The following is a 15370-nucleotide window of genomic DNA, read 5'->3' on the forward strand; positions in this document are numbered from 1 at the left end:
AACGAACTTTTTTTTCTTTTTCTTTTTCCCTCGCCAGGTTTGGAAAGAGAGAATTGCTTGTTAAGGTGAATAAGAGCACATCTCCCTATTCCCCAAGGTCCTTTGCTGATGTTTCATCCTGGGCAATGCACTTTGCCCTGAAGGGCTTCTGCAAGTGAACTGTCACATATGCTCATGATAAAAGGGTCCTGCTGCCAGTAATTTGTCTGCTTTCTCAAGTCAGTACATCAGCTAGCAAGCTTCTGGTGGTGTCCTACAAATAGGGTAAACCTTGTGCTCTTTTGGACACAGCCTCAGTCTACAAGTCACAGCATCTCTGCTGCACTCCATGGCCTCTCCAGAGCACTGTGAGGGGCCTCCTGGCAAAGATGTTTCCTCTAGTGTAATCCAGACTTCAGCAGATAAAAAATTCCAAACAGCAACAACAACAACACACCAAGGCAGGACAACTTCTTAACAAACAACCCCATTTGTTATCTATTTTCAGATAGCAACGAATTCTCATGTTACTCCTGAAAACAGAGGGACAGATTTTTGGGTGTAAATAACAAAACAGACAAGTATCTGAAGTCAGTAGATGAGGAGAAAGCAGAGGGGCAGAAGAAGCATGGGGTTTGTATGGTCCTGGTCAGAAAATGCTCATAGCTCCTTATGGCATATCATGATTGCTTGCATCAGAGTACAGGATTAAGACTTGACATTTCCACATTTGTGGGATAACCTCAAAGTTCCCATGGCAGTTTAGCTCTTAGAAAACAAACCAAATGCACTGAGGATCTCTGCAAGGTTCTTTCACTTACACATCATCTGCTTCCTCCTACATAAATTACACTGCTATTAGTACTGCTCAATGAAGAGCATGAAACAAATTGAGCCTCCAGCCACTTTTAATAGACAAGGGTAGTTAACCCATATCTAAGCTGCATGGATGTCTTTTCTGACAAAAATTAAATTCTTGGAACTCATCTGGAAGCCTGGGCCTGGCACTGATCACATTTTCACTCTCCCATCTGTTGACCTCCAGCTGAGACGAGCCATTCCTGCAGGCAGTGGGGGAATCCCAGGAAAGAAGCCGGGCATACAAAAATGTTGTGAGGGGTATTTAGAAGGGAGAAAGTCAGGAATCTTTAGAAGATAATCCACTTAGTACATAAAACAATATAACTCTAACCACATAACTTTACATAACCACAGTGGCCTGTGGAATAGAAAAACACCAGAAATGTCTACAGCATCCATTCCTGCCAGCTGAGTTCACAATGGAGCAAAGCTAACAACCAACATACTGGCCTGGGAGGGGAAATAGAGAATAGAAACCAGGTATTTGTCACCCAGGGTATACCTTTTTTAGAACAGTGCTCTAAAAAGAAAAGTACTTCAACGGGGATGATCCAAGAAAGATGCTGCCAAAGAAGAAAGAACTGAGAGCTGCTGGTGGGAAAGATACGGTAGTGAGAATGAAAAACAATTGGAGCGGAAGAAGTGACAGAGGCATGAAAAGCTCTTGCAGTAATCCCCCTCTTTTCCCCTGTGTTCTCTGTCTGATCAAATCCCAGCACAGTGGCGCAAAAAAAAAAAAAAAAAAAAAAAAAAAAAAAAAAAAAGAAAGAAAGATCTGCAGATATAGAAAAGAGCACACAGGCATTGGCTTCTCCAGTATCTGAAGACACTCAGGCTGCACATAATCCCCCTGCAGTTACAAGGCCCCTCAATACACAGACAGACCACATCCTCCCCCTTGCTGCAGAAATGCCACCAAATGACTGCAGTGGCCTTTCCCCACCATGAGCTGCAGCTGCCCTCGGCTGGGCAGCCGTACTCCCACCCCATGCCTCCTCCCACACTGTGTTTCTACTTCATTACACTGTTATTTTGATCCTTTCCATGTATCCATCTCCTTTCACCTGATTTCCTGTTCTCTCCATGCAAGCTCTTTCCGCTCCTCACAGGATCTGGTGTGTGTGTTAGGTACCATTGTGACTTCAGAAGACTGTATGGAATGGAGAAGTAACAAAGGTAAGATCACTGTCTTGCAGAAATTAACTACTGGAATGATGTAGAAAAACAGCACTGATCAGGTTTGCTGCCAGGCATGGGGCTTAGGACATGGGTTGCATGAGTTCCAGCTTCCTTGGTGATTCTGAATCAATTGATTTTTGCCTCAGTTTCCCCATTTGCAAAAAGAAGAGATTAATAGTAGCTACACTAATAACAGAAAAGGAAAAGAATGGAGTGCAGACATCCACAGAAATAGACCAAAAGAGGGATAGCGGGAATTAGAAAGAAGTAGGAAGATGACTGAAGAAAAATAGGTAGAAAGACAGGAGGAAGGCAAGATGCCCAGACTAATTGAAGTCACGATGAAGACATGATGGAAATCAGCCACAACAATTCTTGCCAGTTTTGTGCTGTGGCTCTGGCTGGTTCAGTCTCAACATCCAAGCTCATTCCCCCTCCCTTTTAAGCCCTGATTAACACCCATCCATTCAAAAAACCCAGTAGTGCCTTGTGACCTTCACCAATTCCCAGATGGAGAGGGATGCTGACCCAACCAATTCACAATCACAGAACCACTGAGATTACATATCTAACCTAAACTCCAACACAGCAACTTCTCATCGTTTGTGTCCTGAGATCTCCAGCAAGGTCACTGTCTGTGTCCTGGCAGCTGCACTCCCTGCATCCCGCTGGCAAACTGTGCTCTCCTGTGCAAAAGCTGCCAGCAAGAGTCAGTGAGCAGAGGTGGCTGTGGGTTCCCAAGGGGCAAATGGTAATGCCAGGCTGAAGATAGTAGAAGGGGGAACTTATATCCAAGTCAATTAGGATTAATGCAATGTGGGAAAGTATTAGTTCTGGAGCTGTAAGTTTCTCCATTAAAGATTGAAGGCAGATTGGAAAGGGGGGGAGGAAAGCGAAGACAAGCTAGTAAAGACTTTTCTTGGCTCTGCAGCCCTTTTCTTCCTTTCTCTGTTTTTTTGGGAAGTGATGAGGTGTGGATCTAAGACATTACACTCTGGAGATTGTCAGTGGCTCCCAACACCATTAAGGCAGCAGGTTTTTTTTGCTCTCCTTTCCATCTCCTTTGCTGAACACTGTTATGCACTGATGGTGGCTTGGCCTGCTATCAAGGGAAAACTAAAAACATTCACCAAAATGAAACATCATGGCATCAAAACCTTTTCATTCGACTTCTTTGGCCTGAGGACAGCTCACTTTTAGTGGTGTGGATGACAAGAATAACAGTGAGCTTAAGTGCTGGGTAACCCCCAGAATAAAGGCAAGCAAACAGGTAGGAGGGGCAGGTAAACTGGATACATTAAGCATGCAGTGGGGATCTGCTCTCAGCTGTGTCCCCACCACACTATAACCAGATTCCAAGCTCTCCAAAAGTAGCACAGGTGGAGGAACTGGAGGCCACAACCACACCATCAGCTTCTTTTCAAAGTAATGCCATTCAAATGGTAGAGCTGAGGAAAGCATTCCTAAATCTGAGAAGTTGAAGGTCTCCGCTGTTCCTTTCAGTGCCGACCCCTAAGGGTGCAGAAGCAGATCAATCTTCCCTCTTTGGCTGCCTGCTCATACACCTGTACTAAGAGGTTCCCAAATCCATTGTGGCTCCCTGAGGCAATGTCCCAGCTAGGTCAGTACATAATGGTGCTGCAGCACTGGAGGCCAGTATGAAACAGGCACAATACTGCTCAACCTGCAGTAAAGAAGGACCTGTCAATGTTATTTGCCTGTAAAGTGCCACACATGCCAGAGGTGCTTTATAAATAAGTCAATAAACAAACAGCATCAAATTACAAAGAAAAATGAGTGATGAAGCCTCTTTCTTCTTTGTGAAGAAATAAATAAGGGTTAGAAAAAGAAATTATACATTGTTCAAAATGCACAAGGAAGCTGTATTTGGACAACCTGGTGATACAGAGGAAGTTTCAAAGCAACCCACTCCCTCTGAATAACAGTGGACAGGAGAGCACATTGAGGATGCTGGCAAATTCCTGATTTTAAGTATCCAGTTACATTTACAGCAGCTATGCTAATTACTAAATCACCCAATTATGAACACATGTATCTAATATGGCAGCAGACCCCTTCTCTTTCCAGCTCTGTACTGCTGCAGCTGGCAATTCCCTCAGACCTTTCCACGCACTGTTTAAATTTAAGCATGATAGGTAGTCCTACAGAAAGAACTATCTAAAACAAAACAGATACATGTACCACTGAACTGGTGCTTCAAAGAGAAACAAAAAAAAAAAAAAATCCAGAGCTCTGCATGGCTTTGTCAATACTAGGAAGCACAGCATGCCACTGTGCAGCCCTGTCTTCTGAAATAAGGGGCAAGTCCCCAAGCAAAACCAGAGATGTCACAGGCTTTAAATCTTTAACTAACATTGTTACTTCAACTCCACACTGAAGAAGAGAAGGCAGAGAATGGAAAAATGTATCAGGGTTAGAAAATTCCCTAGATTTTTTTGTTATTATTATTGCAATGGAAAAGGAATTGTTGTGGTTTGTAATATATTATTTCCCTGCAGTGTTTGCAACTCTAATAGAGCTTACCTTACTGCTTACATAGAAACTATAGGTGTGCTTGAACATAAACAAAACAGATAAAGGATGGAAAGCTAAATAGCAGCACAGGGAGAAAATGGGGATGAGGAGCCTGCACACACAGCAGTCAGGGACTCTTGACATTTTGCAGCACTCAGCGCCAGCAGTGAGCTGCCACAGCACCAGCCTGGTGCAGCATCTGCAAAACCTGGGGCTGCAATTTGGTTCAGCCACATCCAGGGAGGGCTCCTTTCCCAGCCCAGGCTGCCTCCCTGGTGAAGGCACCATCAGCATCTACCCTCCTTTTGGCACTGGCTCCTGGGAGGCAGGCATTTTCATCTGTGCTTGGTTTAGGAACTGCTGATCGTTCTTTTAAATCTGCTTTGGGAATCTAGATAATGCCATTGGATTTTTTTCCCCTAAAAAGCTTTGAAAGACCCCAGCCCAAGCAGACTAGGAAAGCAGGATTTACTACTGTTAAAACCATCAGGAAACTCACCCTGCTTGTGGAAAGGACTAGTCTTGGAATTAAGACAAGACCATCAGAGGTGCCAACAAGGGAAATGCAGAAAGCATACCACAGTACAGCCAGCTATAAAACTTAAACGTGACTATCCTGAATTCTGCTTCAAGGGAATGAAAAGTGGAAGCACTGTGTCTTGCTTTATGGTGCACACCCTGCAAAATGCACATTGTAAACCTTCCCACCAAGAGCATTAACCAGAGAAAATCATGGGGATTTACACAGTACTTTTACTTTGTAAAATCTAGGATGCCAGCAATAGACAAAGGAATCTTAAAATGTAAGTTTATAATGTGGTGGTATACACAGTGGCCATGGAGGTGTGAATGAATTCAGATTGTGAAGAGCAGAGCAGATACCATGCATTAACCAAAAGAAAATAACACTGTCTCTTCTCATACTATTATTCATGTACATGTTCATGTAGTTAAATTGCAAAGGCCTTACTTTAAGGAAAATGACACACTGAGGATGTTTACTCTGGTTTTGTTATTACTTTAAATGCATTTCTGTTTTATTTCATTATTCAATATATATTTTCTTTTCCCAGTTACACTTGGGGGACAGGTACAATGTACACACATTCGTGCTTTAGTGTTGTGACAACCAGCACCAGAGTTGTTGAAATATCCATTTCACAACCTACCTTAGTGCAATCAATCAAATCCTTTGCTATAACATAGGGAAAATAAACAAGGCTATTGGACTGCAACTCCTAGCTGGGCAAATGGAGTGCAAAGCGTGGAAGACTAATGGGGAGGAAACAGAGAAAGAGGAATGCCAGAAAGAAAGATTATTTCAATGGCTCAAAGAGCTTAAAGAGTTTTAGAGGGGATTAAAGAACAAAACAATATATTAAAATTGCAAGAAAGCAAAATCAGCGACTCAGTCATCTCAGTAGCCATAAGAAAGCGTGGGCCATGTAGCATGAAAGCCTTAAGTGACGTACTTAGGAGGAAAGATAGAGACAGCAGGAAAACTGTGCTATATTACTGCATATTCCTTCTGACCCTGAGAAGATGGCATGTTCAGCCCTTTTACCTCTACCCCTCTGTTTTAGTTATAAGATTGCCACCAATAAAGATGTCCAAGCTCAGAGACCTGCCCTCTACCCCTCCTTTTGGGATGCAGTTATTTCCACACAGGTTTCAAAATTGTGCAGAGGTCATTGTGCAGAGTTATTGATTCCTACTCAGGTAGTAGAGGTGCTCCAATGCTTGCTTTCAAGCTCTTGATTTTTCCAGTAACACGTTTGTAAGGCAGCTGCACCCTGTCCTGGCTTCCAAAGGCCCCTAGCCGAAAGGAGGCGTGTTTGTGTGAGTGTGTGTGCGCAACAGACGCATGAGCCGGGGGAACCCTGCTCTGCATATGCTGGCACCAACTGTATTCTTTAAAAGTGTCTGTATGCCTGGTTAGCCAGAAACAGACCCCAAATCCCTCCAAGCAAGACTCAGTGAGAGCATATGTTCAGAAGCACACTGACAATTAAATGAGAATTTCATGTCATTTCAGTACAACAGAGGCAACTGAAAACTCTTTGTCTGGAAAGCAATGAAAAACTAGCACACCAAAACTACATGAAACTCTATTGCTGAAATTCTGACAAAACTTCCCATTTACAGCAGCACTGTGCATGTGTATTTTATATACATGCTTCTTTACTTCAAGCATGGAAAATGTCAGCCCAGAGGGAACTGTCTGAGAAAGTTACAAGCAGGCATTGAGCTTGCTTACTGTGTTCAGATTTTATTTTTTATATATATGTTTGATGGAAGTGTTGCAACTTTTTGCTTTCATTTAGAAAGAAAATGTGTAGCAGACATATTTGACATAATAATGTTTGAGTTTTCAAGGGAGACTGAAGCAATATCTAGAGACAAATCATTCTGTTCTACTGCTTCTTGCTTACCACCCCAACTTTCACCAACTCCTTTCCTGCATTCATGTCTAAGCCTATTGCCTGTGCTGCTTATGAGACCTGCTGGAAATTCTTTTCTCTCTCATTCCAGATCTCCTTAGCTAGAGCTTATAGTTCTTGAAGTCACTGTAAACAACTCCAGGTCATGAGGGTCCTTAAGAAGTTGCTGCAGAAAGAAAGAGGCTGGAGAAACCTGGTCAGTGGACAGGTTTGGAACCCCTTCTGAGATAAGGGGATCATGTTGTGCTTTCACAACAGAAGGACTGAGAAAGCTCTGTAGGACCATCACTGACCAAGCTACAGACCTTGGCAATACAAATGCAGCCTGAAAGAAAAGTACTTTAGCACAGCATTTTGAACCCTGTTTAAAAAGCAACATGTCTTACTAGATAAATATCTCACACCAAATTCTACAATTCTGTAACCTTCTAAATGCATTTTCTATATTGCAAAAATTAGATCAAGCAGGGGATAAATACATGAAAAAATATCTGGTTCTTCCTTGCCCTCTCCCTCATGTCTACTTTCCTTGCTTTTCCTCTTTTTTTTCCAAGTGAGCTGGCCACTAGAATTCTTGCCCTGTCATTCTCACCCAGAAGGTATCCAGACAGCTGGGTGAGCTCATCGTTCCAAATGCTTGCTCATGGGGATATAGTAATGGCACTTCAATCTCTTCCTTGCTGTGCCCTACAGCCCCCATACATTAATATAGAAAACAAGTTTACAAAGCAGAAGACAAGAGTCTGTCAATAACATTAAACAAGCTGTTATTTCTCCAGTTAGTGCCAGAAGAGGGTAGAGAGAAGGGTGGGTGAGAAAGAAGGGACAAATTGTTTTATGACTCAAACACAAACCCTCTGTCTAATGCCTTCATGTGTGTATTTGCTTCCTTTTTTTTTTCATTTTCTTCCCTTTCTCCCTCCCATTTTTTTCTCTTTGTGGGAGTCAAATGTAAATCTGGGGTTTATCCTGCTTTGCTGCAGCATGAGACACATGCATAATCCTATTTTGTAGACGACATTATGTTCTCTGTAAGTCATACAAGAGGTGGTCCTCCAAAACTCTTTGGTTGTCTGTCTGATGCCCTGGCTTGCAGCTCCACTTTGGAATTATCTCCTGTGTCCTTAAATTCCCTCTACAGACCATTTAGCAAAGTTGTAGACACAGCCACCCTGGAAGTGAAATGCTGGCTCAGGTTGAATTCAGTCTGAGATTGAATCTCCCACAGGTAAATGCTGCATGGTCTAACTTCCCACCACAGTAAATGAAGACTTGGTCCTTACAGGCAGAGAAGTCAAAAGGTTAATTCAGCTGATCAGGAGGTGTCTGCTCTAGGTGAGCTGAATTAAGTTCCTAGCCTCAACTGACTGCACTGAATCTCTATCAGCTATAATAGGTGTTTAGACACCAACTCACATCTAGATACTTACAGGAAGACTCCTAAATTTAGACATTTCAATCAGAAGCTGAATCTCATTCTAGAAGTCAAGAAAATCTTTTGCTTCTTTCCAGCTTCCTTGTGAACATAAAGAAGAGATTTATGCCTCAGATTCTCTCTCTTTTGTGAAACAGGACTGATTTTTCATGTATTGTGTGCACCAAGAAATACATAACACCACAGAAGAACTCTGCAAAATTTGTGTCCAGATAATGGTGTGCAATCACAGAAGAGGGGATATATCACACCTAGAAGGAGAAGGGTCAAACCATGATACCTGCCAGAATGATTCTCCTCCTTGCAGAGCACCAAGGACACACTCACAGTGACTGGTGTGAATGGCATTCCCAGCACCACCTGAGCTGTGATGAGCAAGTAGAATGATGGAGTTAGCAGAGGCCTGTGCTCAAGCAAGCCTTGCTGCAAGACAGAGTTTTTCAGCTCATGGAGAGTACCTTGCTATCACAACATCCTCTGGTGTCCAAGAGTGACCAAGCTCTTCCCTGCAGGATGGCATCCTTGTGCCATGTTGGATGACTGTGCAGCAGAGCCATGTTTGTAAAATGCTGGTTGAGAAGACTCACTAGATTTGGAGCTCCTCCTTCAGTGTTTGCATGAGGCTTTGATGGTCTTGTGTTCCTGCTTTTTTGTTGAGTTGGATATTTTTTTAAAACAAAATTGAGCTGTTAAAGGAAGCTGTAGGCCATGCTTAGATAAGAGCCTAGAAATGTTTGTTATACTGAAAATAAACTACTCCAGATCTGGAAATGCAGGGGACAAACTTTCTAAGCTCTTCTATCCCAGAGCCTAGATAGAACATTGAAGCTCAAAGGCATATTAAAATGAAATAACAACATACAACACTTACCTCTTTTCCTCTCCAAAGTACTTTACAAGCTTTTATTAAATTAAGTCTCATCACACCCTTGGGACACAGGTGCTGTAAATACCTTCATGATAGGGTGTGCAAGTAAGACACAGAAAACTCTCCACAAATACTCCTCTGACTGACTGTGAATTGATTCATTTCAGTGGCACCCTTGTGCTGTCATTTCCCACAGACTTCAAGCAATCAAATTTTACTGCCGCAAAGGGCTTGCAGGAAATGAACTGCAAAGTCGTACACAAGAGAATTTGCTTATGAAAAGCACATGAGCAGATTCCAGCAAAGAACCAGAGCAGCAGCTCTGTACAACTGCAACTCTCTGTGTTTGGGGTAATAATCCAAATATTAAGCTGTGTGTTGTCAGCGTGAGCCTGACTTACGCATTTTTAATCTCTTTCTGTATTTTAATTAAGCAGCTAAATGGGACAGGGAAACCTCTAGCAAGTAGGTCCACTCTCAGGGTGTAAGCCAGTTTGCTTTCCACCATGTGAGTGATCCCTTTCTGTGGGCATGCTGAGCAGTGTCACAGAGGACACACAGCGTAAGGGATGGACTTGACAGTCACAGATCAGACAAAAGGATGCTGACAACTCACAGAGCAGTATTTTCTGCTTGCTGTCCAGGACAATTCATTTCCTGGCAGGAACAGTCATAGAGACAGGAATAAATGTATTAGCCCCTAATTTTATTTCAGAATGCCTTAATGAAAAAATGTACAAAGCAGATACATAACCATGTAAAAAGCCAGATGGAAGAAAAATGTTGCTCCAAGGAACTGAAAACTACAGGTCTTGGAAAAAAAAAAACAAAACAAAACACAATGAGGGGACATGGAGAAGAAAAAAAGCAATCAAAACCCTGAAGTCAAAACTCCACAGCAAACAACAGAGGCAACATGAGGCTGTAGCAGGGTTATATGGTATGGAAATCTACCTGAAGTTTCCTCTTTCATAAGTCCAGAAACTCAGAAAGAAAATCTCAGAAAGAAACTTACAGCCCAAGAATTGTTTGCAGAAATGGCCCCAGTTTCATTTGACTTGAATAAGTGCAAGTAGCAAAATAATTTGAAAAATAAAATTTCTCCTGGAGATGTTTTATAACCAAAAGAAGCTACAATTTTAAAATTAATTGTACAACCCAAATTATTCTACTGGTTTCAGTTAACAACTGTATTTTACAGACAGGAAAACTGAAGCAGGAAGGAGCTAAAAGCAGTATTCTCTTCAACACATGAATAATTTTTCCAAGTTTTGGTTTAGATCTGAGGCATTTTTGTCTTCTTTCCATCTTCCATGTCTTTCAGCTCCCCAGGTCTGCTACTGGGTATGACATCAAAGTCCCTGTTAGTTTTGAAGACATCATGCTTTCAGCTGGGTCAAAGGAAGCAAAGTTCTCAAACTCATCTGGTAATTTTCAAGACCAAAAATATAATTCCCATTTGAAATTTTTATTTATGGCTGCAAAATTCATCCTTTGTCTTCTGCTTGTTTTAAAAGAATAAAAATTTTAAAGGATTGCAGATAAAAAAAGTAACTGTCTTTTTTTTTCTTTTCCCTTAAAACATTTTTTGGTCAAAACTAAGTTTCAGTTAAATTTTGAAATTGACTCATCAGATGTGTTCCACAGAAAATATTGGTATTTAAATTGAAAAATCAATCACCTGAAAGTATGCAATCATACTCCAACTTACATAATCAACTGCACCATCTGTAAAAGGTAACTTCCATTCTTCACTTCCAAACAAAGTATTTTAGAAAGAGGGAGGTTGCCTATTTTTGTTAAAAAGGAAAATCTGAACAAAAGATTTGAATTATGGGGAAAGAAAAATGTGTTGTTTTCTTTGCTTGTTTGTTTGGGGTTTTTCAGAGTTTTGGGTTTTTTGTGTGGTTTTTTGCTTGTTTGGAGGTTTTTTGAGTAAGTCTTTGGAAAAATAAAACAAATTAAAAACCACCAAAGTTCATGAGCAATGTCAAGAACAAAATTATCTTTGGTCAACTTCAGAGAATATCTCTTTTGTATAGATGCACCCATCAGCAAACTCAGAGGGTGGTGCCTTCTTGGAATTTGGATCATGTAGGTTGCTGGATTTTTATTTTTTTTTTTCCCAACTTCAGGTTTATTATTTCAACAAATCTAAGTCCATCATCAGGTCTCCTTATTTCTAGGAAAGAGTAAAGACTTTCAAAGTGCAGAGGAAAAAGGTGCTATTCTTAAGAACACTAAAAAGTTACAGAGTCCTGTGTGCTAATAAAGCATGTTGGTTTGGTAACATGCTGAAGCAGGGACAAGAGTGGCACTGCTTTATGAATGCAGCTTTTTCAAAAGAATCTACTGGAAGTATTTCAGGAGGAGAGACTTGTGAGTGAAACCTTTCAATGTGTCAACAGGGAGGCCAGACACTGAACTTCTGCCCACTCCAGATCTGCTATCCTGCACGTAGGCAAACAATAGGTTCTGGCAAATTTTGCAGCAGGTATTGAAAATCCACCACATTGTGTACCTCCTCTTCCTCCCTCAAGCCACTTAAGCATGAGCACCATATCCTGCTCCATTCCCTGAATCACTCCTTGCCATCTGTGTATAGAAGTTATTACAATACAGCCTCTTTCCCTCAGACCAGTTTTATCAGAGGAAAACATAACCCAGCTGGCAAAGAGAAAAAAAGAGCAGTCCTGTCACTGCAGCAATGAGACCTTTTAGCAAAGAAATGAGAGAAATTGGGATGTTTCCAACAGTGGGACTAAGTTTGAGATGACCCTGTGTATCACCAATGAGCCCAAACAATCAATACCTTGCCTTTCTCGGGAAGCAGGCACCAGCCTCTCTCTTAGTAATGTCCCCCTAAAGCAGACCCCTCCCTCTGTACCTGATGCACAAGAGAAACCCCTCACTCCCACTGATGCTGGACTGGCACCATACAGTCATCTCCAAGGGCAGGCATCCCAGATGGAGATATGAGCTCTTCAAAGACGAAGTCTAGCCTCAGTTACTTTGCTGGATCCAAACCTTAAAAGTGGGAAGACTGACTCCGCAAAGCTCATGTGCTCTGTACTTTCCAAAATTGAAGGAAAAGTCTGCACAGATGGAGGAAAATACAAAATTAAAGCAATTTCTGACTGCTACCACATGACCTTGGACAGATTGCACACCTCTTGGTATTTTGTTCCTCCTTCTTCCCCTCAGCACGTTCCCACATCCACTGCTGTGAAGCTCAGATTGTAGTACCTATGTCAATGACTAATTTAATTGATGTTTGCCAAGTGTATACAAATCCTCAGGTAGAAAAACACTTCATAAAATGATGCTGACCAGTAAGTTTTACATAAGTAAGCACCATGTTATGATCATGAGGAAAATGACCAAAAGACCACTGACAAGGAAGGGAGAAGAAAAATCCATACCAAGTTTTCAGCAAGTATGTGTTAAAGAGGAGCCTGTGCCAGTATTTGAAAACCAAGCAGACAGCAGAGCAGAAGGCTAATAAAGAGATTCAGCTGATAACAGCTTAGCTAAAACACCTATAGATGAACCAGTTGGCACAGGAATCTCAGTGTATTCAAGTAGGGAAGGGCTTTGTTTTGTTTTTTCTTATGCTGTATTTAAAATTGCAAAATTTTCCCTAAGGTACTATGATAAAACAAAAGGCAAAAACCCTTATTTGGGCTGGTTTAAGTGTTCCATATTCACTGATGAAAACAAACAACCAAGACTCTCCCCCTCGACTGCAAAAATATCACAATTTTCCATTCAGTTTCAGTCTGAATTTTATCAACATCAACTTGACTTCAAAAGTCATTGATTTTCCTGATACAATGTCTCCCGACAGGAAAATATTCTATTGATATTTTCTAATCATCACCTCTAGTTTAGAGCTGAAGGTGAATGGAGAACTAGTGGGGTTGAATTTTTACTACTGAAAGGCTTTTCTCCCTCTCTCTGAAACTGAGAGATTTCCCTCTACATATTCAGAGTTTGCTGAGAGACCCTTAATGTGAGGTTTAAATCCACAACATATTCTGTGCTGCTAACCTTATAAAAGGACAGAGCTTGCGACTGCCTTTGGTGGAAACAGGGACATACTGCATGATGCCCTCTGAATGATTTGGTCAGTATCTTGCAAAACCTGCCCCAAATATTTTTCATTCTCACATCCCTATACAGCTTGCTTTGTGCTGGTAAACTGCTGCCGGCCATCCATCCATCCATCCATCCATCCATCCATCCATCCATCCATCCATCCATCCCAGAGGAGGCAGTTTATCATCAGTGTTGTTTCAAGATATGATTTTTTTTTTTCCTGGTGATTTATGTAGAAAGAAAAGCTATATAAATGAGAACCCCATGAATATTCCAACTTTTTGTATTACTACGTATTAATCACTCTCCAGAGATGCCATTGCTAATTTAAAAGACTTTTTTTTTTCTTTAAAGGTATCTCAAGACTGTCTTAAAGAGTTGAGCAGACTTGGAGTGATAAGAAGGAAAAAATGCCTCTAAAGATGCTTAATGCTCAATTCTGAATGTGTAGAGATGCTCACAAACTCTAAGCTCCACAAAGGACTGAGAGCTTCAATACCATTCAGTGTGTACATATTTACCCTTATTCACAGCATTACAGAGTTTCCACTGCAATCCTTCCAAAAGAGATACAATAAGCAGGAAAGCTTTCTGTGACAGAGGACTCTGCCACATTCATCCAACAGTTTAGCAGAACAATGCAGAGATGGAGTCTGCAGCTAAAGAAAACAGAGCTGTCACTTAAAAGCTCTAATGTTAATAACTGTTCTGAAAACTCTATCACAATGAAAAGAAAAAAAAAAAGAAAAAGGAGAATACTGAGGAAAAAGGGAATAGGACAGTGTGAGGGCCATAGAACTAGCTGAGATATTCAAACAATAGAACTAGAGTACAATCACAGGAATGTTAATTTGGGGTATTCCCCTGCAGGGAAGAGAGACATTGCAACCAGGAATTCTAGGAATGGCTGTGCAAGTCTCCCCAAGAGCTGCCTCAGCTGCTGATCTCCTCACTGTCCACCTTTGCTCCGACATCCCTGCAGGAAAATTTGTGGGGCATTCAAATCCACTGGAGCCATAGCTCTGTGTGCAGGGCCACCATGATCTCATCGCCCATGGAAACACAGTCTCAAGAGGGGTAGCCTGTGGATGAGGCAGCAAAGCCACTCTCCTCCTGGTCCCAAAGGAAAGAGGAAAACTGCAGGGGTACATCAACATTTGGTAATAAATGCATGTGCATGTAAGGAGGCTTACCAGCCCTGAATTTAATCTAGCAGGGATGCCACATTTACTCTAGAACCCACGCTGCTCTGCAGGTTACTCGTTACCCATACTAACACCATACTAATTAACCCTGGCGCTGCTGCAGGCACAGCCATCCCTCTCCTCCCAGAGAGAGCAGAGGAAACAGAATGAAGGATTCATAATGCTGAACAGAAGAGCAGCTTGCAGCAGCCAAACTGAAACAAAAGGAAATGGTGAATGTGCTTCAGGCAAATGAAGTAGAAGCGACAAACTTGCTTGCATCAGGTATGACTTAGATACGTCGTGTATAATGAGGTGGAAAGATCCCTCCCGTGTTACCCAATCAGATTTGACATAAAGCCAGTAAAGTGTTGGGGCTGAGCCATTTGGGACATCATATTAGATTCTGTCAGCTGGTAGATAATGCCTAACACATCCAGAAAAAATGTTAAACTTTTATTGTTTGGCACTTTTATTGTTAAAGGCTGCCTTCCCCCCCAGACACCTAGGGTAAGGTCCTCATCTTTCCACTTAATTTGATTTTCAAGCATTTATCAAATACAACTAGCTACTCCCCTCAGCCTAATATATTCTCCTCCTTTTTTTTCTTTTTTGACACTCCCAGCTCTGCACATGCCCAGGCACTGCTGGGATGACTCCAAGACAATCCATTTCTGTAGGCAGAGGGGCCAATACACCTCTGTGGAAAGCCTTAAGTGTATTACCCTTAAATCAATGCATCCCCTCAGCCGACAGCTTATGCAGAAAATGAGCAGGCAGTAATAGCAAA

At 41.7% G+C, this 15370-nt stretch overlaps 2 long non-coding RNA genes across 7 annotated transcripts in view; one reads left to right on the plus strand and one right to left on the minus strand.

The window, feature by feature from the left end:
* The window catches only part of LOC135294638 (uncharacterized), a 155482-nt gene that overhangs the window by 65904 nt on the left and 74208 nt on the right, over positions 1 to 15370 (minus strand). The gene's annotated exons all lie outside the window — the stretch shown is intronic.
* LOC135294641 (uncharacterized) lies at positions 1264 to 3785 on the plus strand. Its single transcript, XR_010356738.1, has 3 exons — positions 1264 to 1320; positions 1969 to 2016; positions 3523 to 3785. It is a non-coding gene; the product is annotated as an uncharacterized LOC135294641 (long non-coding RNA).

Source organism: Passer domesticus, chromosome 2, assembly GCF_036417665.1.
Source record: "Passer domesticus isolate bPasDom1 chromosome 2, bPasDom1.hap1, whole genome shotgun sequence".
Lineage (NCBI taxonomy): Eukaryota > Metazoa > Chordata > Aves > Passeriformes > Passeridae > Passer > Passer domesticus.